Genomic DNA, 25180 nt, shown 5'->3' on the forward strand with positions numbered 1-25180 from the left:
ATACCCAAAACAGAAAGACAAAGAGAAGTTCAATCAAAGTCCAAAGTGCTTGTACACTGTAACTGATCAGAAGAGATCAATCCCTCCCTTGGTTTCCACCCCCAAACTGTGAATCCACCTTTGACAGCAGAGTAAACCTGTGCATGAAACTCACTTCTGTGGAGGTTCTGTTTTGTGCAAGTGCAGCTTCATTTACTTCCATGTTTTGCTATTTTACTTGCAGCAGATTAGAAAACTCGCAGCTTTTAAAGCCAAAATGTGTACGTTGCAACAAATATCTGCTAATGTGAAATATAAGGTACTTCTGATCATGTTTTGTTGCTCTCAAAAGATATATCAACACATTCAAAACATAAATTCAACTATAGTGATAAACAATCCTGTACAACAAATGATATATCAAGAGAATAACCACATAGATCCAGATAGTTCTAATAAACAAGTACAAGTTTGAGCATCATTTATGGCAGGAAATCCTTTATTTTTCTGAAAAACAGATTCATGTCCTAAAAATGTTCCAATCACATATGAAGATAACTGAAATAATATCACGTTACGCAATTATCGGCTATCTAAGGCTCCTCATTTCTGGTTTTTGTTTTTCATCAGATTTTGGAATCAGGCTACGGGGATTTGCTTCCATTCAGCCATAAAGCTGGCTGATAAGACCTGGCTCGCTATCAGGGTCAGTGCTCTGTGCAGGCCAGTTGAGTTTTGGTAAACCATTTCTCTACGGATATGGTCTGCACAAACAGAGGAGTTGTCGTGTTGAAACAGAATAACATTTTGGCCAAACAGTTGGAACTAAAATCAAGGAATGTTGTTGACATTGCACGCTGCAGTGTTCAGACTTCTGTTAAATGAAACTTTCGAACCAAATAAATCAAACACACTGAAGATAAAAAAGTATTTGAACGGGGCCACATGTAAAACTATCCGAAATATTTTGACATTTTGAGCACATAGCTTCTACTCTTGAGTAACTAACTAATGCCCCGTTTCCACTACATGGTATGGGCTCGACTCGACTCGACTCGGCTCAGCCTTTTTTGCGTTTCCATTACGAAAAAGGACCTGGAATCTGGTACTCGGTACTACTTTTTTGGTATCACCTCTGCTGAGGTTCCAGGACTGGGGACCAGATACTAAAGCGTGACGTGTAAACACTGCAGACCACTGATTGGTCAGAGAGTTGTCTCTGTGACCCATCGTTTTACAAAAAACAGATGCGGAAGTGGACAGTAAATATAGTGGTACATTATTTCACATGATAACAGCCCAAAACTACACCATGGTCGGTCGAGGAGATTCAGTCTTTGGTGGCCGACGTAAAAATTCAGATGAGAAAACACGCAACGAGCAAGTTTATCAGCGACTCTCTGAACAGACGACACGGAGGTAACGCACCGCATCGCTATGACGACCGGGTACTGCAAAGTTGGTAGTATCTTGTAATGGAGACAGTTTCCAGGAATACTGTGTCGAGTCGAGCCGACTCGAGCTGGTTCCATGTAGTGGAAACACGGCATAAGTTCCTTGGCATGTGTGTAAGACCAAGATACACTCAGAGTTGCAACCTTAGCCCCTTTTTCCACCAACATTCCCAGGAACCTTCATTACCAGGAACTTATTTACCTGGGTAAAGGAATTCCTGGTAATCTGCATCCTTTGTGGTTTCACTGCTCCTTAAACTTCCTGGAAATTCATTCAAATCAGGCTCGGCCATTTTGAATAACCAACTCAAAGTCCTGCTGAACTTCTTTTGAGCATATTCAGTGAATACATTCGACGAGGTCTAAGCTTTTTCAACATTACAGAATATTCACCTCACTCCTACTAGTGCAATGCAATCATCTTTCTGTCCATCTGAATAGGCTGAATACGCGAGCCAAATACATTCAGAAGTGCAATTTAAAATACTCAAAAAAGCATTTTCAGCAAATGGACTTTGTTGTCCGTCCACTTTTCATAACTTCTCTTCTTTTGCCATATTTTCTAAATGATCAAAACACAAATGAAGTGAAGCTTATCCAAATGGAATGAACAAGTTTGCAACTGCATATTGGCTACACTTGGAGAATGTAAGTACAGAACACCACAAGTATATTTCACTAATCAGCGTTCTTCAGCTCACAGACCTGACCCTCAACAATTTCAGGGAATCTGAAAATTCTCACCCCACCAAGCTAGGAAATTTTTTCCAGGGAAAATTTGGGGTGGAGGGGAAGTTTTGTACCCATGTAATTTCAGTGGAAAGGCCCAGAGGTCTTTCAAAAGTCTGAGTAAACTTGTTAAGAAAAGTACAGTTGGAAAAGTTCCTGCAGTGGAAAAGAAGCTCTTTTGCGATTACAAACTCGCATGGGCTGATGTGATTGCAATTCAATTAGTTGTGCAGATCTAATTAAGCCTTTCCTTGGTCTCCAAATGTCCTTCTAGTTTTCTAAAAATAAATAAAAAGATTTCTACAAGGCCCGCTATGACCTCACTATGAACTTGGATGGATATGTGAGTGCACGCACCCATCTGTCTGTCCATCCATCCGTCCGTCCATCCATCTGTCCGTCCATCCATCCGATATCCATCCGTCCGTCCATCCATCCATCTGTCCGTCCATCCATCCAGTCATATGTCCGTCCATCCATCCATACATCCATCCGATATCCATACATCCGTCCATCCATCTGTCCGTCAATCTATCTGTCCGTCCATCCATCCATCTGTCCATCCATCCATCCGATATCCATCCATCCATCTTAATCATCTGGAGCGTTGCAGGTGTACTAGCAGATGTATGTAGCCTAAATACTATTGCCTTGAAGTACCATTTTCTTTTAAATAAAGGCAGGTATTGATCTGAAAAACAGTCATCTGTATCCTGCATAAAAATATTGATATTATAATATTAAAAAAAAAAAAAGTTTTAATTTCCTCTCTAAATCTGCCATATCTGATGGGCCTTACTGACCTCAGTTGTGAATATAGTACCTTCTTATATAGTATTGACACTCATTATTCATTGCTCTTTAATATAATAAGACCTGTGCCACTCTGTTCATAGTCTGTGAATTTAACTGGTGGAATTAACAGTGAAATCACATCAACTCCAAACTAATTACGTTCCAAACAAATGAAGAATGAAGCATGAATCTGAACCTCTGGAAGATGGTATAAAGCTCAAAAATGGTTTTATATATTTTGAAGAGTATATGTAGCCAGTGTGGTGAATATAATGTAAGAGGGTGAGGATTTGTGTTTTCTACACAATAACTCTGTTCATTGTGACTGAGTCCATTATATCACCACACACAAACACAAACACACTACGCTCTGAGCTGTCAATCTCTCTCACTGCAGTTTCCTAATTGCAGGAAAGAAATGCCAATAAATTTTGATCCAGCCTTATTTGAGTCTCCTCGTCTGGTTTGTTTGGCTCTCAGTGTTTGCTCTCTTTATTGTTCTGACTCAGACAAGACTGGACTCAAAAGGTTCAGCAATAAAGGCGTTTCTGGAACTGACTGTCAGCTATTTCAGCCCTTTGGAGGAGATTAAATGCATCATCCAACAGCGAACAAAACCTGGGTATCGGAAAATCTCACTTTAAAATCTCAAATGTCCAGCTGTGATAAAAAAAAAACGAAGAATGGGGAAATTTTGAGTGTGATGTCAATAACTGAAATTTATGTATTAAAATTTAAAGCAAGAAGAAAGCGGAGGCAAGGGGTGTTGCTTTTGGTTCAGTTTGTTTGTTAACGCTCTAGTAGTAAAACTGTTGGTTGAATTCATACCAAATTGGGTTTATAGATTGTTGGTGATCCAGAATAGATCTCATTACATTCTAGGAACAGTAGGTAATTTTTCATGAATTTTTAAAATCTTTTTTTTCTCCATTCACTTATTAAAGTAGAAAGTTTCACATGTGTAGAAGCAAAACTATTGGTTGAATTCATACCAAACTGGGTTTATACACTGTCAGGGACCCAGAATATGGGATGGGATTACATTTTGGGAAACATCAGCCAAAGTTTCAGTTTTTTAAATGAATTTTTTTAAATCTTTTTTTTTTTTTTCCATTCATTTATAAAGGGCAAAATTTCATATGTCTGTAACAGCAAAACTATTGGTTGAATTCATACCAAATTGGGTTTATAGATTGCCAGTGACCCAGAATAGATCTCATGACATTCTGGGAACATTAGGTCAAAGTTCTAATTTTTTATGAATTTTCTGAATCTTTTTTTCTTCTTCCATTTACTTATAATGGGAAACATTTCAAATGTCTATAAAAACATATATTTTTTTTTAATTTACTTCAAACTTGCCACATATGTAGAGGCAATTGATATGCTGACATCAGCACACACATAGACATGATGACATCAGCTGGATCGATGCCAAAATAAGCTACAATATGTGCAAGGGGCGGGGTCTGTTGTGCCTGGCACCACTTGTTTTGTTTTTTCCTTTCCAGCTGGTATTTTTTATCTGCATATTCCAGCTTTATGTGTTTGTTATTGGAGAATTGTCATATTTTTTGGTTATGAAAATAGAGTTGAGTTTTCCATACTCACTGTGCATCTTACAGGGTGGGGAAGCAAAATTTACAATATTTTGAGGCAGGGATTGAAAGACAGTGTATGACCAATTAGTTTATTGAAAGTTATGAGAATTTATTTGCCACAAGAAAATTGACATAATAGAAAATGTTTTTTTTCTCTGTGTCCTCCTCCTTTCTCAATAACTGCCTTCACACGCTTCCTGAAACTTGCGCAAGTGTTCCTCAAATATTCGGGTGACAACTTCTCCCATTCTTCTTTAATAGTATCTTCCAGACTTTCTTGTAATAGTTTTGCTCATAGTCATTCTCTTCTTTCCATTATAAACAGTCTTTATGGACACTCCAAGTATTTTTGAAATCTCCTTTGGTGTGACGAGTGCATTCAGCAAATCACACACTCTTTGACGTTTGCTTTCCTGATTACTCATATGGGCAAAAGTTTGTGAAAAGGTATGGATAATAGTGTTAGGTATGATTATGACATCAATATATGTTTGGTTTCAAAACAATTGACGTAGTGCCTGCTGAGAATAAACAACTGAATGTACATTGTAAATTTTGCTTCCCCACCCTGTAGAAGATTTCTATTAATATCATATTGTCATCTTTGTGTGTGTCAAGTATAGCAAAGAAGTAACCATGTGCCAACAGGTTATGCTGGAACAGAAGCAGCAAAACATTTGTACTTTTAACGCCTCTAGGTTGGGTTAAAAGAGTCAAGCACATTTTCTGCTTTATACTTTGCTTGCTATTGTGCAACACACTTATATGGCACTGTACACCGTTTCATACAGTCGACACTTTGTAATGAATGGGAAACACTGCTATTGAAAATACAAAGCATCGTTACAATTGGCAAAACACACATGAATAGCAGTATATGGACAATGAGGGTGGATTATGTGTAGTCCAGGGGTGTCAAACTCATTTTAGTTCAGGGGCCACATACAGCCTAATATGATATAAAGTGGGCCGGACCAGTAAAATCATAAATAATAGGATAGGAACTTATAAATAATGTCAACTCCAAAGTTTCTCTGTTTTTGAGTGAAAAAAAGTCAATTTCCATGATGAAAATGCTTACATCTACAAATCGTACTTGACCATAACATGAACATAATATGAACCTGAAAATTCTCAAGAAAAATAAGTTCAATTTTAACAATATTACGCCTTGGTTTATCATTTATACATATGCATCAAAATGTACAGATCACAGTGGATCTACAAATACACAAAACATTTAGTAAGAGGCAAAACACTGGTACAATTCCACATACTTCTCGTAAGAAATTTCAGGTTATTAAATTTTTTTGTAAAAAGGCTAGTCTGTAAATGTAAATATTTTTGTGTAATTTTACTTTTTTTACACTACAACAAAGAAAAACAAATGCAGTTTTCATTATTTATAGGTTATTATGATAGTATTTTACTGATCTGACCCACTTTAGATTGAATGGACCTAAAATGATTCTAACATCCTTGATTGTTAATATCGTCAGTGTAATTTCTGCATTTCACAAATTCATTCCAGGGGCCACATTGGACCCTTTGGTGGGCCGGTTTTGGCACCTGTGGTGTAGTCAGACCTAAACAGAGCCATCTATAAACCATCAACTCCAGTTTCTTATAAATATTATTGGGGCTGACCGTTGTACTATTTCTTACAGCAGTGATTAAAGACATATGCACTGGAACACTGGAATATGAAAAGAAAAAAGCAAAGAACCCTAAGGCACTCCCTTTTACAAGAAATATTAAAATGTCTCGCTTTTTCACAGCAAGTTTAAGTTAGACCTACAAAACAATGCAACATCGGGAAATAAAAAAGAGCAAAAGAACTGCTTTACTTGTGTTAGTCTTCAACGAATAATAATTTTCCACTCGGGTTGTGGCAAATATGAAGCAACAGGACAGACAGTTGAGATATCTAATAAATTGTCCAACAGTCCAATTAGGCCAGTGTCAAACAAGAAACAGCCAATCGATCTAAACATCGTCCACACAAACATTTTTCAACAATTATAGAGGAAACAGAAAAGGAAAAGAAAAAGAATCAGTCTTTCCCAAAACATCATCCTAACATTCAGACCACTGACAGAAGAAGTGGTAATAATACTGAATATTTCATTACAATAGTACCTTCCGCTGGGTTGGATATATTCGGGAGCAAGTGAACATTTAGTCCTCGGAGCTGAAGAAAAAATGAGCAATGCGAGGAACTGAGTGACTTTGACCAGAACCATACTGTAACGGTGATGATGGGTGACGGGTCAGAGAATATCCACAACTCCAAGTATTTTACTTCTCCATTTCCTGAGCTGTCTTAGGTAAAAAGTGAACAGTGACCCAGAATGCCAAAGATACAGGTGTCAATTCAACACTTAAAAAATATCTCTAGCTATTCTTGCTGTTATTGAATGCTTATTGTTTTATTTTTACTTCGCAAGTTAAAAAATTCAACATATGACTGTTGCATGAGTGCATTTTTACTTTTAATTTTTTTAGCATAAAACAAACTTTTTGACTTGGACATTGGAGCAGCCCTTAGCATCAATGAAACGGCGTAGAGTTCGACTGGGGAAAATCTGTATTTCATCATCACGCACCGTGAAACTAAAAGACAAACATTTGTACATAAGTTATTTTACAGAGTTTACTTAGGTTACATTTTCTTTAAAAGCACAGACATTATTACAAACAAGACATATTACTCATAATTAAAACTGTAATTTAATACACAAATTTCAATCAAAAGAACAAACAAAAGAATAAAACATGCCACTACAATATACCTTGCTCCGCCTACCAAGGGTGCAAACTCCGCACTCATCCAGTGTATAACAACAGGTATGTGAACCGAACTGTGCTTTAACAACAAAAAAAAACCCAACCCATTCCACATGACTGTCAAGCTTGATATTTGTTCAAAATAATGTGTTAAACCAGGGGTGTCAAACATGCGGCCCGGGGGCCAAATGCGGCCTGCCAAATGGTCTAGTTTGGCCCCTGGGATTTTTTTGCCAAGTGAAAAAATTCCACAGTCTTGAATTGACTTAAGCAAAAAAATAAACTAGCTTGAATTAAGAAAAAAAAAATTGCAGATGATGTTGCATTGTTTTATAGGTCTAACTTAAACTTGCTGTGAAAAAAATCTTGAATTAAGTAAAAAAAAAAAAAACAAAAAAAAAAACCAACTCAAATTTAGCAAAAAATCTTGAATTAAGCAAAAAAAAAAAACAATCTTCAATTAAGTAAAAAAAAAATCTTCAATTAAGCCAAAAAAAAAAATCTTCAATTAAGTAAAAAAAAAAAAATCTTCAATTAAGTCACAAAACCCCTCAAATTTAACAAAAAATCTTGAATTAAGCAAAAAAAAATCTTCAATTAAGTAAAAAAAAAAAAAAATCTTCAATTAAGCAAAAAAAAAAAACAAAAAAAAAACAACTCAAATTTAGCAAAAAATCTTGAATTAAGCAAAAAAAAAAAAACAATCTTCAATTAAGTAAAAAAAAAAATAAATCTTCAATTAAGCCAAAAAAAAAAAATCTTCAATTAAGTAAAAAAAAAAAATCTTCAATTAAGTAAAAAAAAAAAATCTTCAATTAAGTAAAAAAAAAATCTTCAAGCCACAAAACCCCTCAAATTTAACAAAAAATCTTGAATTAAGCAAAAAAAAAATCTTCAATTAAGTATAAAAAAAAACTTCAATTAAGCCAAAAAAATCTTCAGTTAACTAAAAAAATCTTTAATTAAGCTAAAAAAAATCTCAAATTTAGCAAAAAATCTTGAATTAAACAAAAAAAAAATCTTCAATTAAAAAAAATCTTGAAGTAAGCAAAAAAAAAAATCTTCAATTAAGTTTAAAAAAAAAATCTTCAATAAAGCTAAAAAAAATTCTTCAAGTAAAAAAACAATCTTGAATTAAGCAAAAAAAAAAAAAAAAATCTTCAATTAAGTAAAAAAAAATCTTGAATTAAGCCAAAAAAAAAAAATCTAGAATTAACAACTTAATTTTTTCTTTGTTTTAGTGCAAAAAAAATAACATTAAATTATAAAAATATTTACTTTTAAAAATTATCCTGTAACACTAAAATGTAAATAATCTCCTCAAATATGACCAACCTGAAATGTCTAAAGAAAATTAAGCACAATTTTAATTTTTTTTCTGCTTGTTCCTCAGTGTTTAGTGTCTTTGTAGATCTGATCCATAATGCACATGTAGAAATGATAAGTTGAGGAATAATATTGTTAAAATTACACAAAATTTTCTTACTTTTTTAATTTAGATTTCAGTTTTTCCAGGGATTTTTTTTTTTTTTTTTTTTGGATAGTTTATAAAAGTAAGCATTTTCATAATTTAATGTTTTTTTTTATACTAAAACAAAGAAAAAAAATTTGGAGTTGACATTATTTATAGGTTATTATGTTATTATTTTTCTGGTTCGGCCCACTGCAGATCAAATTTAGCTGAATATGGCCCCTGAACTAAAATGAGTTTGACAGCCCTGTGTTAAACAAATCCAACTCAAATGTTCTTTGTGCTCACCTCACTTCTTTGTTCAGCACAGTCCTGCTCTGCTCTGTGTGGCAACCCAAATGCATGTGGCAAAACAGGTGTGTGGCAATCAGCCTCATTATATCCCAAAAGGGGGTGTGGCAACAATAAAACAAAATGGGAAGAAAATCCAACAGAAACCAAAAATAAATTAAAAAAAAAAAAAGGAAGAAAAATCTAAAATAATAAACCTATCAACTGGCCACTAACAGACATAATGCATCAATATAGAATTGGAATAGATTTGGAATATTTGGATTTTTTTATATATACAATTGAAGTTCCAATCCAATCCACTTTATTTATATAGCACATTTAAACACCAAGAATGTTTTAAAAAGTGCAGCACATAGAATTGTAAAAAAAAAAAAAATAAATAAAAAACCCAAAAACAAAACAATAAAACAATTATTCTCTACATTGGAAAAAATCCAAATCTTACCAAGTGTATTTTTCTCATTTCTAGTCAAAATATCTCATCACACTTAAAATTCGACATAATCACCTAAAGAGTAACTTTTCAGTAAGATATAAGAACTTATTTGGAGACAATAGATCTTGAAAATCATTTCAAGAAATCTAACCAAGATCATTTTCACTTGTTCCATTGGCAGATTTTTATTTTTTTTTTCTTAATTCAAGATTTTTTTTTTTTTTTTGCTTAATTCAATTTATTCATTTAAGTGTGATGAGATATTTTGACTAGAAACGAGAAAAATACACTTGGTAAGATTTCGATTTTTGCTGTGTATTCAGCTCTACCAGTCCTCATTAAGATAACAAAAACCAGTAAGACCAAATAAAAGAAAATACACTAAAATCAATAAAGAAGTGCATAAACCTAAAACAATGCTATAAATAACACAATAAAATCAAATTGTTAAAAGTAAGAAAATAAATAAAAGACACAGAGGACCACACAACTCATGTGGATAAAAGTGGGTCTTAAGACGAGACCCAAAACACTCCACCGTGAGGCTGTTTGGACATGGGGGGGGGGCTGAGGCATTCCAGAGTCTGGGGTCGACTACAGACAAAGCCTGTCCCCACTGGTTTGAAGTTGAAATGAAATGGATAACTATACGTAAATCTGCAACTACTTTCCATATCTGAAAACTGGGCTGAAAATCCTGCTATGTAAAATAATTACTACTAAAAACAAAACAACCTTTTTTCTGTCTTTTTTTCTTCTTTACCCTATGACGTCAAACATGTCATATTTGATACATGGGTCTTGAAGCCCTCTACATGATCAGTGTGATGTCTTTTTTCTTGAAAAACCTGATGTATACAATTAGATACATGCAATACACAGATAATCCACCAGGGGGGAGGAATCCGTACCCCCAGTAACTGGGAGTAGGAGTATATACGTTTTTACTTCTTCCTACTCCTTTTCGAGCATGTATAATTCCAGTTCATTTGTATTATTATTATTATTATTATTATTATTATTATTACTTTTATTTATTTATTTATTTATTTTTGTGGTTTGTTTGCTTATCAATCATTTATGTACCAGTACTTATATTTTGCTGGTTGACTTTCGTTTTAATTTCACTGTCTACATGTCCGAAATACAGATTTTATTCATTCATTCATTTATTCAACTTTGCCAATTTTGAAAAGGAGTTACCAATTTGTTAGACATGTTTGTGTTATATTATGTTTTTCTTTGTTCAAAAATAATATTTTAGCATTGAGACCCAGTGTATCGAATATGACACAAAATTGAAACTCATACATCGAAACTGATATTTGAAAAAAAATATTTTTTTGGTTGTTCAGAAAGACAAATAAAGGCTCTAGTTTCAAAGAACTGGAATTTTCTGTCAAGGATTTAATAGTTCAGGCTTTACAGGGTTAAAGAATCAGGATTTTCCAGGGTTTTTTTTTTTTTCCTTCTTTTGTTCAGAATTAGTTGTAATTTTAAACACAGACTAAATTCCCTGTAATTGCATTAACGCTCCCCTACTCTTCCGGTAAAATACAAGGAAAATATGTGACAAGAGAAGAAACACTATTAGAGAAATTCTTCTTGTGAGAACCATCTTAAGTGATGTCCACTCCCACCACGGCACCCTCCCCCCCCCCTCCACACACCCACTCAGGGGTCTGTTTAGACAGTATGTCAAACCTATTAATAAAAGGTCAAACCCCAACACTAGTGAGTCATTTATAACATCCCTGCACTTGTCCCTGCTCAGTAATGGTAATGTAAATAAGGTCACAAAGGTCTCAAACGGCATTTCCTCTAAAACGACTTCAGCGCATCAACAGCTGAATCCAATTACACGACTTCACCAAGTGTCAGCCACACAACCAGAGAAGACCTTTCACCTCCTGTTAATAAGGAATTACAGTAACAGGTTTATGTAAGAGTGGGATAATGTTTCAATAAATATGTATTTACATGCACAGGAAGAAAGAAAAAGGAGATGTGGAGATCACTCAAATTAAACACTAGTGACTTCTCAATTAGACATATGAGCAAAACTTTACCGATATTTACGAAATGTCGAAAAAACAGCAGTGCGTAATGTCGGTTAATCCGTGTATCATTCGTTCATTCATTTTTCAATTTAAAACCAAAAATCAAAAAACAAAAAAAACAACTTGTTTTTTTGTTTTTCATTTTCAAAACCAGAATGAAAAACTGATAACGGTTCATTTTTCCATTTCCCAATTTTGTGCTCAAATGAAAAATGGAAAAAACGGCTAACACCCGTTTCATCCCATTTTGCTATTTTCAATTTAGTTCAGTTGTCTGACCCGGAAGTAGTCGTTACAAGGGAAAAAATCAACACAGGGAATCATGGCCAGACTGGAGGAATATTTTGCAATAATTAAGCAGCTATTTGATACGTACGGAAGCGTATTGCATTCACACAAAAAATGTAAAAATTAAAATCATTTTTTTCAGAAAACAGTATCTCATTAATTCGTTTATTTTTTCCCCTGGTCATGACTATTTCTAGGTCAGAAAACTTAAGTATATTGAAAATAGCAAAATCGGATGCAACAGGCGTTATCCGTTTTTTACATTTTTCATTTGAGCACAAAATCGGGAAATGAAAAAACAAACAGTTATCTACTGTTGTCAAAGTGTAACCACATCTATTCTTGGTCACTAGCAATCTATAAACCCGATTTGGTATGAATTCAACCAATAATTTTGCGGCTACAGACATTTGAAATTTCACCTATTATAAGTAAATGGGATTTTTTTTTTTTTTTAAATTCATAAAAATGTTTAACTTGGACCTACTGTTGTCAAAATGTAACCACATCTATTCTTGGTCACTGGCAATCTACAAACCCAATTTGGTATGAATTCAACCAATAATTTTGCCGCTACACACATTTGAAATTTCACCTCTTATAAAGTAAGTGGGATTTTTTTTTTTTTTTTTTTTTAAATTCATAAAAAAATTTAACTTGGACCTACTATTGTCAAAATGTAACCACATCTATTCTTGGTCACTGGCAATCTATAAACCCAATTTGGTATGAATTCAACCAATAATTTTGCCGCTACACACATTTGAAATTTCACCTATTATAAGTAAATGGGATTTTTTTTTTTTTTTTAATTCATAAAAATTTTTTAACTTGGACCTACTGTTGTCAGAATTTAACCACATCTATTCTTGATCACTGGCAATCTATAAACCCAATGTGGTATGAATTCAACCAATAATTTTGCGGCTACAGACATTTGAAATTTCATCTATTATAAATATATGAGTTTGTTTTTTTTTTGTTTGTTTTTTTAAATTCATACAAAAATTTAACTTGGACCTACTGTTGTCAAAATGTAACCACATCTATTCTTGGTTACTGGCAATCTACAAACCCAATTTGGTATGAATTCAACCAATAATTTTGCCGCTACACACATTTGAAATTTCACCTATTATAAGTAAATGGGATTTTTTTTTTTTTTAAATTCATAAAAAATTTTTAACTTGGACCTACTATTGTCAAAATGTAACCACATCTATTCTTGGTTACTGGCAATCTACAAACCCAATTTGGTATGAATTCAACCAATAATTTTGCCGCTACACACATTTGAAATTTCACCTATTATAAGTAAATGGGATTTTTTTTTTTTTTTTAAATTCATAAAAAATTTTTAACTTGGACCTACTGTTGTCAAAATTTAACCACATCTATTCTTGATCACTGGCAATCTATAAACCCAATGTGGTATGAATTCAACCAATAATTTTGCGGCTACAGACATTTGAAATTTCATCTATTATAAGTATATGAGTTTGTTTTTTTTTTGTTTGTTTTTTTAAATTCATACAAAAATTTAACTTGGACCTACTGTTGTCAAAATGTAACCACATCTATTCTTGGTTACTGGCAATCTACAAACCCAATTTGGTATGAATTCAACCAATAATTTTGCCGCTACACATATTTGAAATTTCACCTATTATAAGTAAATGGGATTTTTTTTTTTTTTTAATTCATAAAAAAATTTAACTTGGACCTACTATTGTCAAAATGTAACCACATCTATTCTTGGTCACTGGCAATCTATAAACCCAATTTGGTATGAATTCAACCAATAATTTTGCCGCTACACACATTTGAAATTTCACCTATTATAAGTAAATGGGATTTTTTTTTTTTTTTTTTAATTCATAAAAAAATTTAACTTGGACCTACTATTGTCAAAATGTAACCACATCTATTCTTGGTCACTGGCAATCTATAAACCCAATTTGGTATGAATTCAACCAATAATTTTGCGGCTACAGACATTTGAAATTTCATCTATTATAAGTATATGAGTTTGTTTTTTTTTTTGTTTGTTTTTTTAAATTCATACAAAAATTTAACTTGGACCTACTATTGTCAAAATGTAACCACATCTATTCTTGGTTACTGGCAATCTACAAACCCAATTTGGTATGAATTCAACCAATAATTTTGCCGCTACACACATTTGAAATTTCACCTATTATAAGTAAATGGGATTTTTTTTTTTTTTTAAATTCATAAAAAATTTTTTAACTTGGACCTACTATTGTCAAAATGTAACCACATCTATTCTTGGTTACTGGCAATCTACAAACCCAATTTGGTATGAATTCAACCAATAATTTTGCCGCTACACACATTTGAAATTTCACCTATTATAAGTAAATGGGATTTTTTTTTTTTTAAATTCATAAAAAATTTTTAACTTGGACCTACTGTTGTCAAAATTTAACCACATCTATTCTTGATCACTGGCAATCTATAAACCCAATGTGGTATGAATTCAACCAATAATTTTGCGGCTACAGACATTTGAAATTTCATCTATTATAAGTATATGAGTTTGTTTTTTTTTTGTTTGTTTTTTTAAATTCATACAAAAATTTAACTTGGACCTACTGTTGTCAAAATGTAACCACATCTATTCTTGGTTACTGGCAATCTACAAACCCAATTTGGTATGAATTCAACCAATAATTTTGCCGCTACACATATTTGAAATTTCACCTATTATAAGTAAATGGGATTTTTTTTTTTTTTTAATTCATAAAAAAATTTAACTTGGACCTACTATTGTCAAAATGTAACCACATCTATTCTTGGTCACTGGCAATCTATAAACCCAATTTGGTATGAATTCAACCAATAATTTTGCCGCTACACACATTTGAAATTTCACCTATTATAAGTAAATGGGATTTTTTTTTTTTTTTTTTTTTAATTCATAAAAAAATTTAACTTGGACCTACTATTGTCAAAATGTAACCACATCTATTCTTGGTTACTGGCAATCTACAAACCCAATTTGGTATGAATTCAACCAATAATTTTGACGCTACACACATTTGAAATTTCACCTATTATAAGTAAATGGGATTTTTTTTTTTTTTTTAAATTCATAAAAAATTTTTTTAACTTGGACCTACTGTTGTCAAAATTTAACCACATCTATTCTTGATCACTGGCAATCTATAAACCCAATGTGGTATGAATTCAACCAATAATTTTGCGGCTACAGACATTTGAAATTTCATCTATTATAAGTATATGAGTTTGTTTTTTTTTTTGTTTGTTTTTTTAAATTCATACAAAAATTTAACTTGGACCTACTGTTGTCAAAATGTAATCACATCTATTCTTGGTTACTGGCAATCTACAAACCCAATTTGGTATGAATTCAACCAATAATTTTGCCACTACACATATTTGAAATTTCACCTATTATAAGTAAATGGGATTTTTTTTTTTTTTTTAATTCATAAAAAAATTTAACTTGGACCTACTATTGTCAAAATGTAACCACATCTATTCTTGGTCACTGGCAATCTATAAACCCAATTTGGTATGAATTCAACCAATAATTTTGCCGCTACACACATTTGAAATTTCACCTATTATAAGTAAATGGGATTTTTTTTTTTTTTTTTTTTTTAATTCATAAAAAAATTTAACTTGGACCTACTATTGTCAAAATGTAACCACATCTATTCTTGGTCACTGGCAATCTATAAACCCAATTTGGTATGAATTCAACCAATAATTTTGCGGCTACAGACATTTGAAATTTCATCTATTATAAGTATATGAGTTTGTTTTTTTTTTTGTTTGTTTTTTTAAATTCATACAAAAATTTAACTTGGACCTACTATTGTCAAAATGTAACCACATCTATTCTTGGTTACTGGCAATCTACAAACCCAATTTGGTATGAATTCAACCAATAATTTTGCCGCTACACACATTTGAAATTTCACCTATTATAAGTAAATGGGATTTTTTTTTTTTTTAAATTCATAAAAAAATTTTTAACTTGGACCTACTATTGTCAAAATGTAACCACATCTATTCTTGGTTACTGGCAATCTACAAACCCAATTTGGTATGAATTCAACCAATAATTTTGCCGCTACACACATTTGAAATTTCACCTATTATAAGTAAATGTGATTTTATTTTTTTTTAAATTCATAAAAAATTTTTAACTTGGACCTACTGTTGTCAAAATTTAACCACATCTATTCTTGATCACTGGCAATCTATAAACCCAATGTGGTATGAATTCAACCAATAATTTTGCGGCTACAGACATTTGAAATTTCATCTATTATAAGTATATGAGTTTGTTTTTTTTTTTTGTTTGTTTTTTTAAATTCATACAAAAATTTAACTTGGACCTACTGTTGTCAAAATGTAACCACATCTATTCTTGGTTACTGGCAATCTACAAACCCAATTTGGTATGAATTCAACCAATAATTTTGCCGCTACACATATTTGAAATTTCACCTATTATAAGTAAATGGGATTTTTTTTTTTTTTTAATTCATAAAAAAATTTAACTTGGACCTACTATTGTCAAAATGTAACCACATCTATTCTTGGTCACTGGCAATCTATAAACCCAATTTGGTATGAATTCAACCAATAATTTTGCCGCTACACACATTTGAAATTTCACCTATTATAAGTAAATGGGATTTTTTTTTTTTTTTTTTTTAATTCATAAAAAAATTTAACTTGGACCTACTATTGTCAAAATGTAACCACATCTATTCTTGGTTACTGGCAATCTACAAACCCAATTTGGTATGAATTCAACCAATAATTTTGACGCTACACACATTTGAAATTTCACCTATTATAAGTAAATGGGATTTTTTTTTTTTTTTAAATTCATAAAAAATTTTTTAACTTGGACCTACTGTTGTCAAAATTTAACCACATCTATTCTTGATCACTGGCAATCTATAAACCCAATGTGGTATGAATTCAACCAATAATTTTGCAGCTACAGACATTTGAAATTTCATCTATTATAAGTATATGAGTTTGGTTTTTTTTTGTTTGTTTTTTTAAATTCATACAAAAATTTAACTTGGACCTACTGTTGTCAAAATGTAATCACATCTATTCTTGGTTACTGGCAATCTACAAACCCAATTTGGTATGAATTCAACCAATAATTTTGCCACTACACATATTTGAAATTTCACCTATTATAAGTAAATGGGATTTTTTTTTTTTTTTTTAATTCATAAAAAAATTTAACTTGGACCTACTATTGTCAAAATGTAACCACATCTATTCTTGGTCACTGGCAATCTATAAACCCAATTTGGTATGAATTCAACCAATAATTTTGCCGCTACACACATTTGAAATTTCACCTATTATAAGTAAATGGGATTTTTTTTTTTTTTTTTTAATTCATAAAAAAATTTAACTTGGACCTACTATTGTCAAAATGTAACCACATCTATTCTTGGTCACTGGCAATCTATAAACCCAATTTGGTATGAATTCAACCAATAATTTTGCGGCTACAGACATTTGAAATTTCATCTATTATAAGTATATGAGTTTGTTTTTTTTTTGTTTGTTTTTTTAAATTCATACAAAAATTTAACTTGGACCTACTATTGTCAAAATGTAACCACATCTATTCTTGGTTACTGGCAATCTACAAACCCAATTTGGTATGAATTCAACCAATAATTTTGCCGCTACACACATTTGAAATTTCACCTATTATAAGTAAATGGGATTTTTTTTTTTTTTAAATTCATAAAAAAATGTTTAACTTGGACCTACTGTTGTCAAAATTTAACCACATCTATTCTTGATCACTGGCAATCTATAAACCCAATGTGGTATGAATTCAACCAATAATTTTGCGGCTACAGGCATTTGAAATTTCATCTATTATAAGTAAATGGGATTTTTTTTTTTTTTTTTTTAATTCATAAAAAAATTTAACTTGGACCTACTATTGTCAAAATGTAACCACATCTATTCTTGGTTACTGGCAATCTACAAACCCAATTTGGTATGAATTCAACCAATAATTTTGCCGCTACACACATTTGAAATTTCACCTATTATAAGTAAATGGGATTTTTTTTTTTTTTTAAATTCATAAAAAAATTTTTAACTTGGACCTACTGTTGTCAAAATTTAACCACATCTATTCTTGATCACTGGCAATCTATAAACCCAATGTGGTATGAATTCAACCAATAATTTTGCGGCTACAGACATTTGAAATTTCATCTATTATAAGTATATGAGTTTGTTTTTTTTTTGTTTGTTTTTTTAAATTCATACAAAAATTTAACTTGGACCTACTGTTGTCAAAATGTAACCACATCTATTCTTGATCACTGGCAATCTACAAACCCAATTTGGTATGAATTCAACCAATAATTTTGCCACTACACATATTTGAAATTTCACCTATTATAAGTAAATGGAATTTTTTTTTTTTTTTTAATTCATAAAAAAATTTAACTTGGACCTACTGTTGTCAAAATGTAACCACATCTATTCTTGGTCACTGGCAATCTATAAACCCAATTTGGTATGAATTCAACCAATAATTTTGCCGCTACACACATTTGAAATTTCACCTATTATAAGTAAATGGGATTTTTTTTTTTTTTTTTTTTAATTCATAAAAAAATTTAACTTGGACCTACTATTGTCAAAATGTAACCACATCTATTCTTGGTTACTGGCAATCTACAAACCCAATTTGGTATGAATTCAACCAATAATTTTGACGCTACACACATTTGAAATTTCACCTATTATAAGTAAATGGGATTTTTTTTTTTTTTTTAAATTCATAAAAAAATTTTTAACTTGGACCTACTGTTGTCAAAATTTAACCACATCTATTCTTGATCACTGGCAATCTATAAACCCAATGTGGTATGAATTCAACCAATAATTTTGCAGCTACAGACATTTGAAATTTCATCTATTATAAGTATATGAGTTTGGTTTTTTTTTGTTTGTTTTTTTAAATTCATACAAAAATTTAACTTGGACCTACTGTTGTCAAAATGTAATCACATCTATTCTTGGTTACTGGCAATCTACAAACCCAATTTGGTATGAATTCAACCAATAATTTTGCCACTACACATATTTGAAATTTCACCTATTATAAGTAAATGGGTTTTTTTTTTTTTTTTAATTCATAAAAAAATTTAACTTGGACGTACTATTGTCAAAATGTAACCACATCTATTCTTGGTCACTGGCAATCTATAAACCCAATTTGGTATGAATTCAACCAATAATTTTGCGGCTACAGACATTTGAAATTTCATCTATTATAAGTAAATGGGATTATTTTTTTTTATTTTTTTTTAATTCATAAAAAAATTTAACTTGGACCTACTATTGTCAAAATGTAACCACATCTATTCTTGGTTACTGGCAATCTACAAACCCAATTTGGTATGAATTCAACCAATAATTTTGACGCTACACACATTTGAAATTTCACCTATTATAAGTAAATGGGATTTTTTTTTTTTTTTAAATTCATAAAAATTTTTTTAACTTGGACCTACTGTTGTCAAAATTTAACCACATCTATTCTTGATCACTGGCAATCTATAAACCCAATGTGGTATGAATTCAACCAATAATTTTGCGGCTACAGACATTTGAAATTTCATCTATTATAAGTATATGAGTTTGTTTTTTTTTTGTTTGTTTTTTTAAATTCATACAAAAATTTAACTTGGACCTACTGTTGTCAAAATGTAATCACATCTATTCTTGGTTACTGGCAATCTACAAACCCAATTTGGTATGAATTCAACCAATAATTTTGCCACTACACATATTTGAAATTTCACCTATTATAAGTAAATGGGATTTTTTTTTTTTTTTTAATTCATAAAAAAATTTAACTTGGACCTACTATTGTCAAAATGTAACCACATCTATTCTTGGTCACTGGCAATCTATAAACCCAATTTGGTATGAATTCAACCAATAATTTTGCCGCTACACACATTTGAAATTTCACCTATTATAAGTAAATGGGATTTTTTTTTTTTTTTTTTTTTTAATTCATAAAAAAATTTAACTTGGACCTACTATTGTCAAAATGTAACCACATCTATTCTTGGTCACTGGCAATCTATAAACTCAATTTGGTATGAATTCAACCTACAGTTTTGCTGCTAGCGTGTTAACGAACAAATCGAACCAAAAACAATACCCACCTTGCCGCCCCTTCGGGGGAGTGGAGTACTAATCACTTTTCTCGGAGTGCATCTTAAAAACTGTATGTGTTTCAGAAGCTGCAGGTAACCCACCCCTGAGACTGGTGTTTGCATTATGTTTCAGCCACCAATACTTCTTTATTTTATCCATGATGTTACATAACTGTTACCATACCTTTATAACCATGAAGATGAAGGTATTTCAACCAGAGCCATCAGGTTATGCTCCAGTGGATAAGGGCAAATAAGCAGTGTGGCCATTTATGCATTTTACAGCTGTCTAAAAAAAAAAAGGTTATAACTTGGTAATATTCTTTTTTTTTTGGTGTATGTATCTGTGTGTGTGATATCTATATCAGTCTCAGCAGCAGATGGCCCAAACACACCATTCTGCCATTCTCCAGTCAGCGGGCCTCATCTCATAGCCTGCCAGGAGCAGCAGCAGGAGGCGATATGTGCGGTGCTCTGCTTCTCTGTGTGTGTTTCCTTATGTGTGCGCTTGCAATAGACCTTCATCTATAAGCCAAGCTGTTGGAAGGGCTCCCTGTTGTTTGGGACACATGCCTGTTTCAGACAACGCTTCATGTCTCAAGAGACCGAGTGTGTCTCTGTTTGCATGTGTGTGTCAGTCTGTTTATATGTCTTGCCCTGTTTTTGAAGAACATCTAACACTGTCGTAACGGCGCTAGATAAATATATCATATATCAACTTAATATGCCTCTTTTCCTCGCAGCACATTCAATAATATTGTAAAAAATATCGTACCAACTTTACTTATAAAGCACTTCAAAAACTTTACAATTGGCCGAAGTGCTGTAAACGAATCATAAAACAAGGGAATAAGTAAAACAGTAGTCGCTTTTCTATTGGACATCTGCGCAAAACTTTACCGATATTTACAAAATGTCAAAAAAACACAAGTGCATAATGTTGGTTTTTCCATTAAATCACAAACCCGATAATTTGTATATTTATTATTGTGAGATGACACAAGAGGTCATTACAAAAACATGGCAACAAATGTAAATATGGTGTTGATTTACAGATATATTCATTATTATTATACATTATCCCTCTATCTCGCACTAAATTAAAAACATGATTGGGTTTCCTTGTGCATCCACACATACCGTGACATATTTCTTCTTCTTCTTCTTCGCTTGTTGTAACGTCCGTCAACACCTGTTGTTTTAATTCACCTGATTCTAGTTGAGAAAAAAGGTCTCTCCGTTGCAGTTTTGCGTGATATACCATTTGCGCTATGCCAGAGCAAAACCTTGTAATTGAAAAATGAGAGTTTTGGTGATTGTCGTTTTTTCCATTGGGTATATTTTTATGCGCAAGTTATATTTGCACAATTTGAGGGTCAATGGAAAAGCAACTAGTGATAACCCAAGATGCAAGTGGGTAAAGTACAACAAAATACATACATAAAAACAAAGACAAATTCAAATTTTGGTACAAACAACATTGGAAATCTAAAGAAACATCTGACTCATTGATTAAAAGCTTATGAGAAAAAGTGTGTTTTTAGAAGCAACTGAAAAGGTACAGTCTCCATGAAGCTTCTTTGCAGTTTTAGCCTTTTGTAGCCTATTTCAGTTTACTTGTTGTTTTCAATAAATGACTTTTTCAAAGTGCTTTTTGTCTCACTCCCCCTTCTTGCTTTTGTATATTGTAGCTCTACTTAAAACCTCATTAAGATCTAAATTTGCAAAAGGTAAATTCTAGCTATTTTTCAACTGGTCTTAAGATTTTGATCAGGTCTGTATTTATAGAGTGAATGTATTTTGCCAAGATTTAAGGACATTTCTGACCTCAACTGCAACAATGGAATATGTTGTGTTTTACTGAACTTGTTCCATGCTTTTTTTTTTTTTTTTTTCTCCCACTGTAACAAGCTTATTTTTTTTCTTTTGTGCATTGCATTGTAGGACAATAATATACACCACTAGCACAGGGGAGTCTCAGGGGACTGTTACAAACTGCGCGACTGGCTGTGGGAGCTATCACTGTTATTAAAATATCATAGACCACACTGGCTGCTGGTCTGACACTGTGTGAGTTTTTATAGAATAAATATGTTAGACCTGAACAGAGAGTGCGCCTGGTTGTTCTGTAGGTCTGCTTAAACTGTGCTGCTTTCACGATTTTCTTCAATGGAAGTTAGTTTTTAGCATAATAAGCGCAAATATTTACAAGCTTTGACATTAATGCTGTGGCTAATATTGTTCTCAGTCTGGTTTTAACCCTGTAATGCCATATTTGATACATGAGTTTTGAAGCCCTCTACATAATCAGTGTGATTTTTTTTTTCTTGAAAAACCTGTTGTATACAATTAGATACATACAATACACAGATAATCCATCAGGGGGGAGGAATTGGTTCACCAGAGGCCTTTCCAGTGACACTACCAGATTGTCATTAATGAGGAAGGAGGCAGAACTTTGACAATTTTGAAAAGAAATTACCAATTTGTTAAACATGTTTGTGTTATATTATGTTTTTGTTTGTTCAAAAATAATATTTGAGCATTGAGACCTGATGTATCAAATATGATACAAAATTAAAACTCATACATGGAAATTGAAATTTGACAAAACATTTTTATGGTTGTTCAGAGGGACCAATAAAGGCTCCAGTTTCAAAGAACTGGAATTTTCTGTCAATAATTTGCTTGTTTGTTTGTTTATTTTGAATATAACATTAAAACCAAACACAAAAACATTGTTAGAACACTGCAATAACTCATTATATTCATTATTAATCTCATTATATCCTATAATATGTGCAATATCTGTTAATGAGTTATCTGTTTACAGTCTCCCTTATTATTTCATCTTTCACACAATTTATCCCACAATATTTATTTTCTCATGTCATTTGCACCATTTAATTCAATTTTTTTTTTTTTTTAACAAATATTCCAAGTTGCAATACTTTTTTTTTTTTTTTTTTACATATTTTAATGTAAATAAACGTGCCTTTTTATTGTTATTTGTTGTTGCCTTGTAATTCTTGCACTAAACTGGAGAGCTCTACCTCAGTTTCATTGTACTTTGTACAATGACAATAAAGAAATTCTGATTCTGATAATTTATTATAATTGAATGGTTCACTAATAGGTTAATTGGTTAATCTAAATTGCCCATAGGTGTGAATGTGAGAGTGATTGTTTGTCTCTATGTGTCAGCCCTGTGATGAACTGGTGACATGTCCAGGGTATACCCTGTCCTTGCCCCTATGTAGCTGGGATAGGCTCCAAGTGACCCCCGTGACCCTAGTGAGGATAAAGCGGGTTCAGAAAATGAATGAATGAATGGTTCAGGCTTTACAGGGTTAATAAAGTTTTTTTTGTTGTTTTATAAGTTACAATATGTTAAACAAGGCCAGTGAAAAACAAAACAGAACCCACCCCCCCACCCCACCCCCATATACATGCACATTCATACTTAGTCAAACATGCAGGGTTAATAAAGCTTGAATGAATGAATGAATGAATGAATGAATGACCAACCACCTCCAAACTGTTGAAGGGAGCGTTTGCTTTCCCTTTTTGCTGTTTCACTGTGCACAGAACATTTCCCAGCAGTCAGACGCTGACAGCAGAATTCATCAGCACAAACAGCAGAATCTATGATGTGTCGTTTCCTCTGAAGGACACTGGTCACTCTTTTTGTGATGCAGTTTATTAAAACTTTAATGGATCTGCGTTTCATTATGCACTAAACCTGTCACTTCAGAAGGTTACTGTCCCATCAATATCATGTGGAGATGTGTCCTGTTTTCAGGCAGATGGCCGTCCCTTCTGACATTTTCTAACTCGTAATGGGTTCAAATATTGTAATATTTTATATTTATTTTAGGAGATAAGCCAAAAAAAAAAAAAAAAAAAAAGCACAAGATACAGTTACTAAGCTTCAAAAATAATCAAGTGTGTATCATTTCCGTGGTGTGTAACCTTTTCTTTGCCTGCCGAGATGCAGTGATTGTTTTGAAGTGTATACTCTATTTGAAGCCTGGTGACTGTTTTTATCTGATGAGTGGATTCAATCATCTCCTCTGAAGCCTCCTCCACCCCACTGAGAAGGATGAAAACTATTTACTCAAACTCCAGCCTGCTGCCAATTGTTTCATAAAAGCTTTTTTTTTTTTTCGTTGCTGTTTTTGTTTTCATGTTTCATATCTTGCCTCTTTGGGATCTAATCTTCAGTTAATTCTTTTTTCTCAACATCACTGACAAAAGGTTTGAGGAAGAAGAGCGTCTCTTCATCACGATTTGAAACAACAGCTCAAAGGCCGGCCTCAGAATCACCAACACGTCAGAGAGTCTTTCTTTTATTAAAGCTGGAAAATGGCAAGGCATGTGTGTAGCAGTGTTACAACCTCTACTTTACAAAACACAAGCAGACAAATTAACCCTGGCAGGTTCTGCAGTCGGCTTCGTCACAGTAGAAGTACAGATATGTGTATCAAAATGGACTGTTTCAACACTGCAAAATAGGGGTGTCTAAAAACAAGATAAAAAGACTAAATCTGAGGAAAAAGGTGCCAAAACAAGTGAAATATCTGTCTATGCAGCAAGATAATTTCACTTGACTTGAGATTTCTTGAATTAACCCTTAGGGCTCGATGCTCACGGCCCTGTGACTGAATCACATGACATACTCAACACGTCGTAGCGTCAGAAGTCGGTCACGTAGATCACTGGGAACAGTTGCATTTTAAAGTGCGGACTTGAAACACTCTCCCACTTTTTATATGATGTTTGCTAGAGCAGATATACCGGACATGACAGTTTGAACCTGGAGCAAACAAATGTGAATAGAAGTATGAAAATGAGGTAGGGGGTGTTATATTTCTGACCATATCTTTGTCATTTTTTGTCCTTTTTCGAAATGGAAAAAAAGTGGCCGAATCTGCGGATTATAATCCACAGACTGCATTAGCATTAAAGGTAAGGGTGAGAAGTGACAATGACCCCCACCTGAACCGAGGTAATTATCGTTAACGAAAACGAACAAAATGACGAAAACTAAAATTG

At 32.5% G+C, this 25180-nt stretch overlaps 1 protein-coding gene across 1 annotated transcript in view; it reads right to left on the minus strand.

Annotated features, from left to right (window-relative positions):
• Positions 1-25180, minus strand: part of naaladl2 (N-acetylated alpha-linked acidic dipeptidase like 2) — an 801028-nt gene that overhangs the window by 604793 nt on the left and 171055 nt on the right. The gene's annotated exons all lie outside the window — the stretch shown is intronic.

The sequence above is a fragment of the Sphaeramia orbicularis genome, chromosome 4, assembly GCF_902148855.1.
Source record: "Sphaeramia orbicularis chromosome 4, fSphaOr1.1, whole genome shotgun sequence".
NCBI lineage: Eukaryota > Metazoa > Chordata > Actinopteri > Kurtiformes > Apogonidae > Sphaeramia > Sphaeramia orbicularis.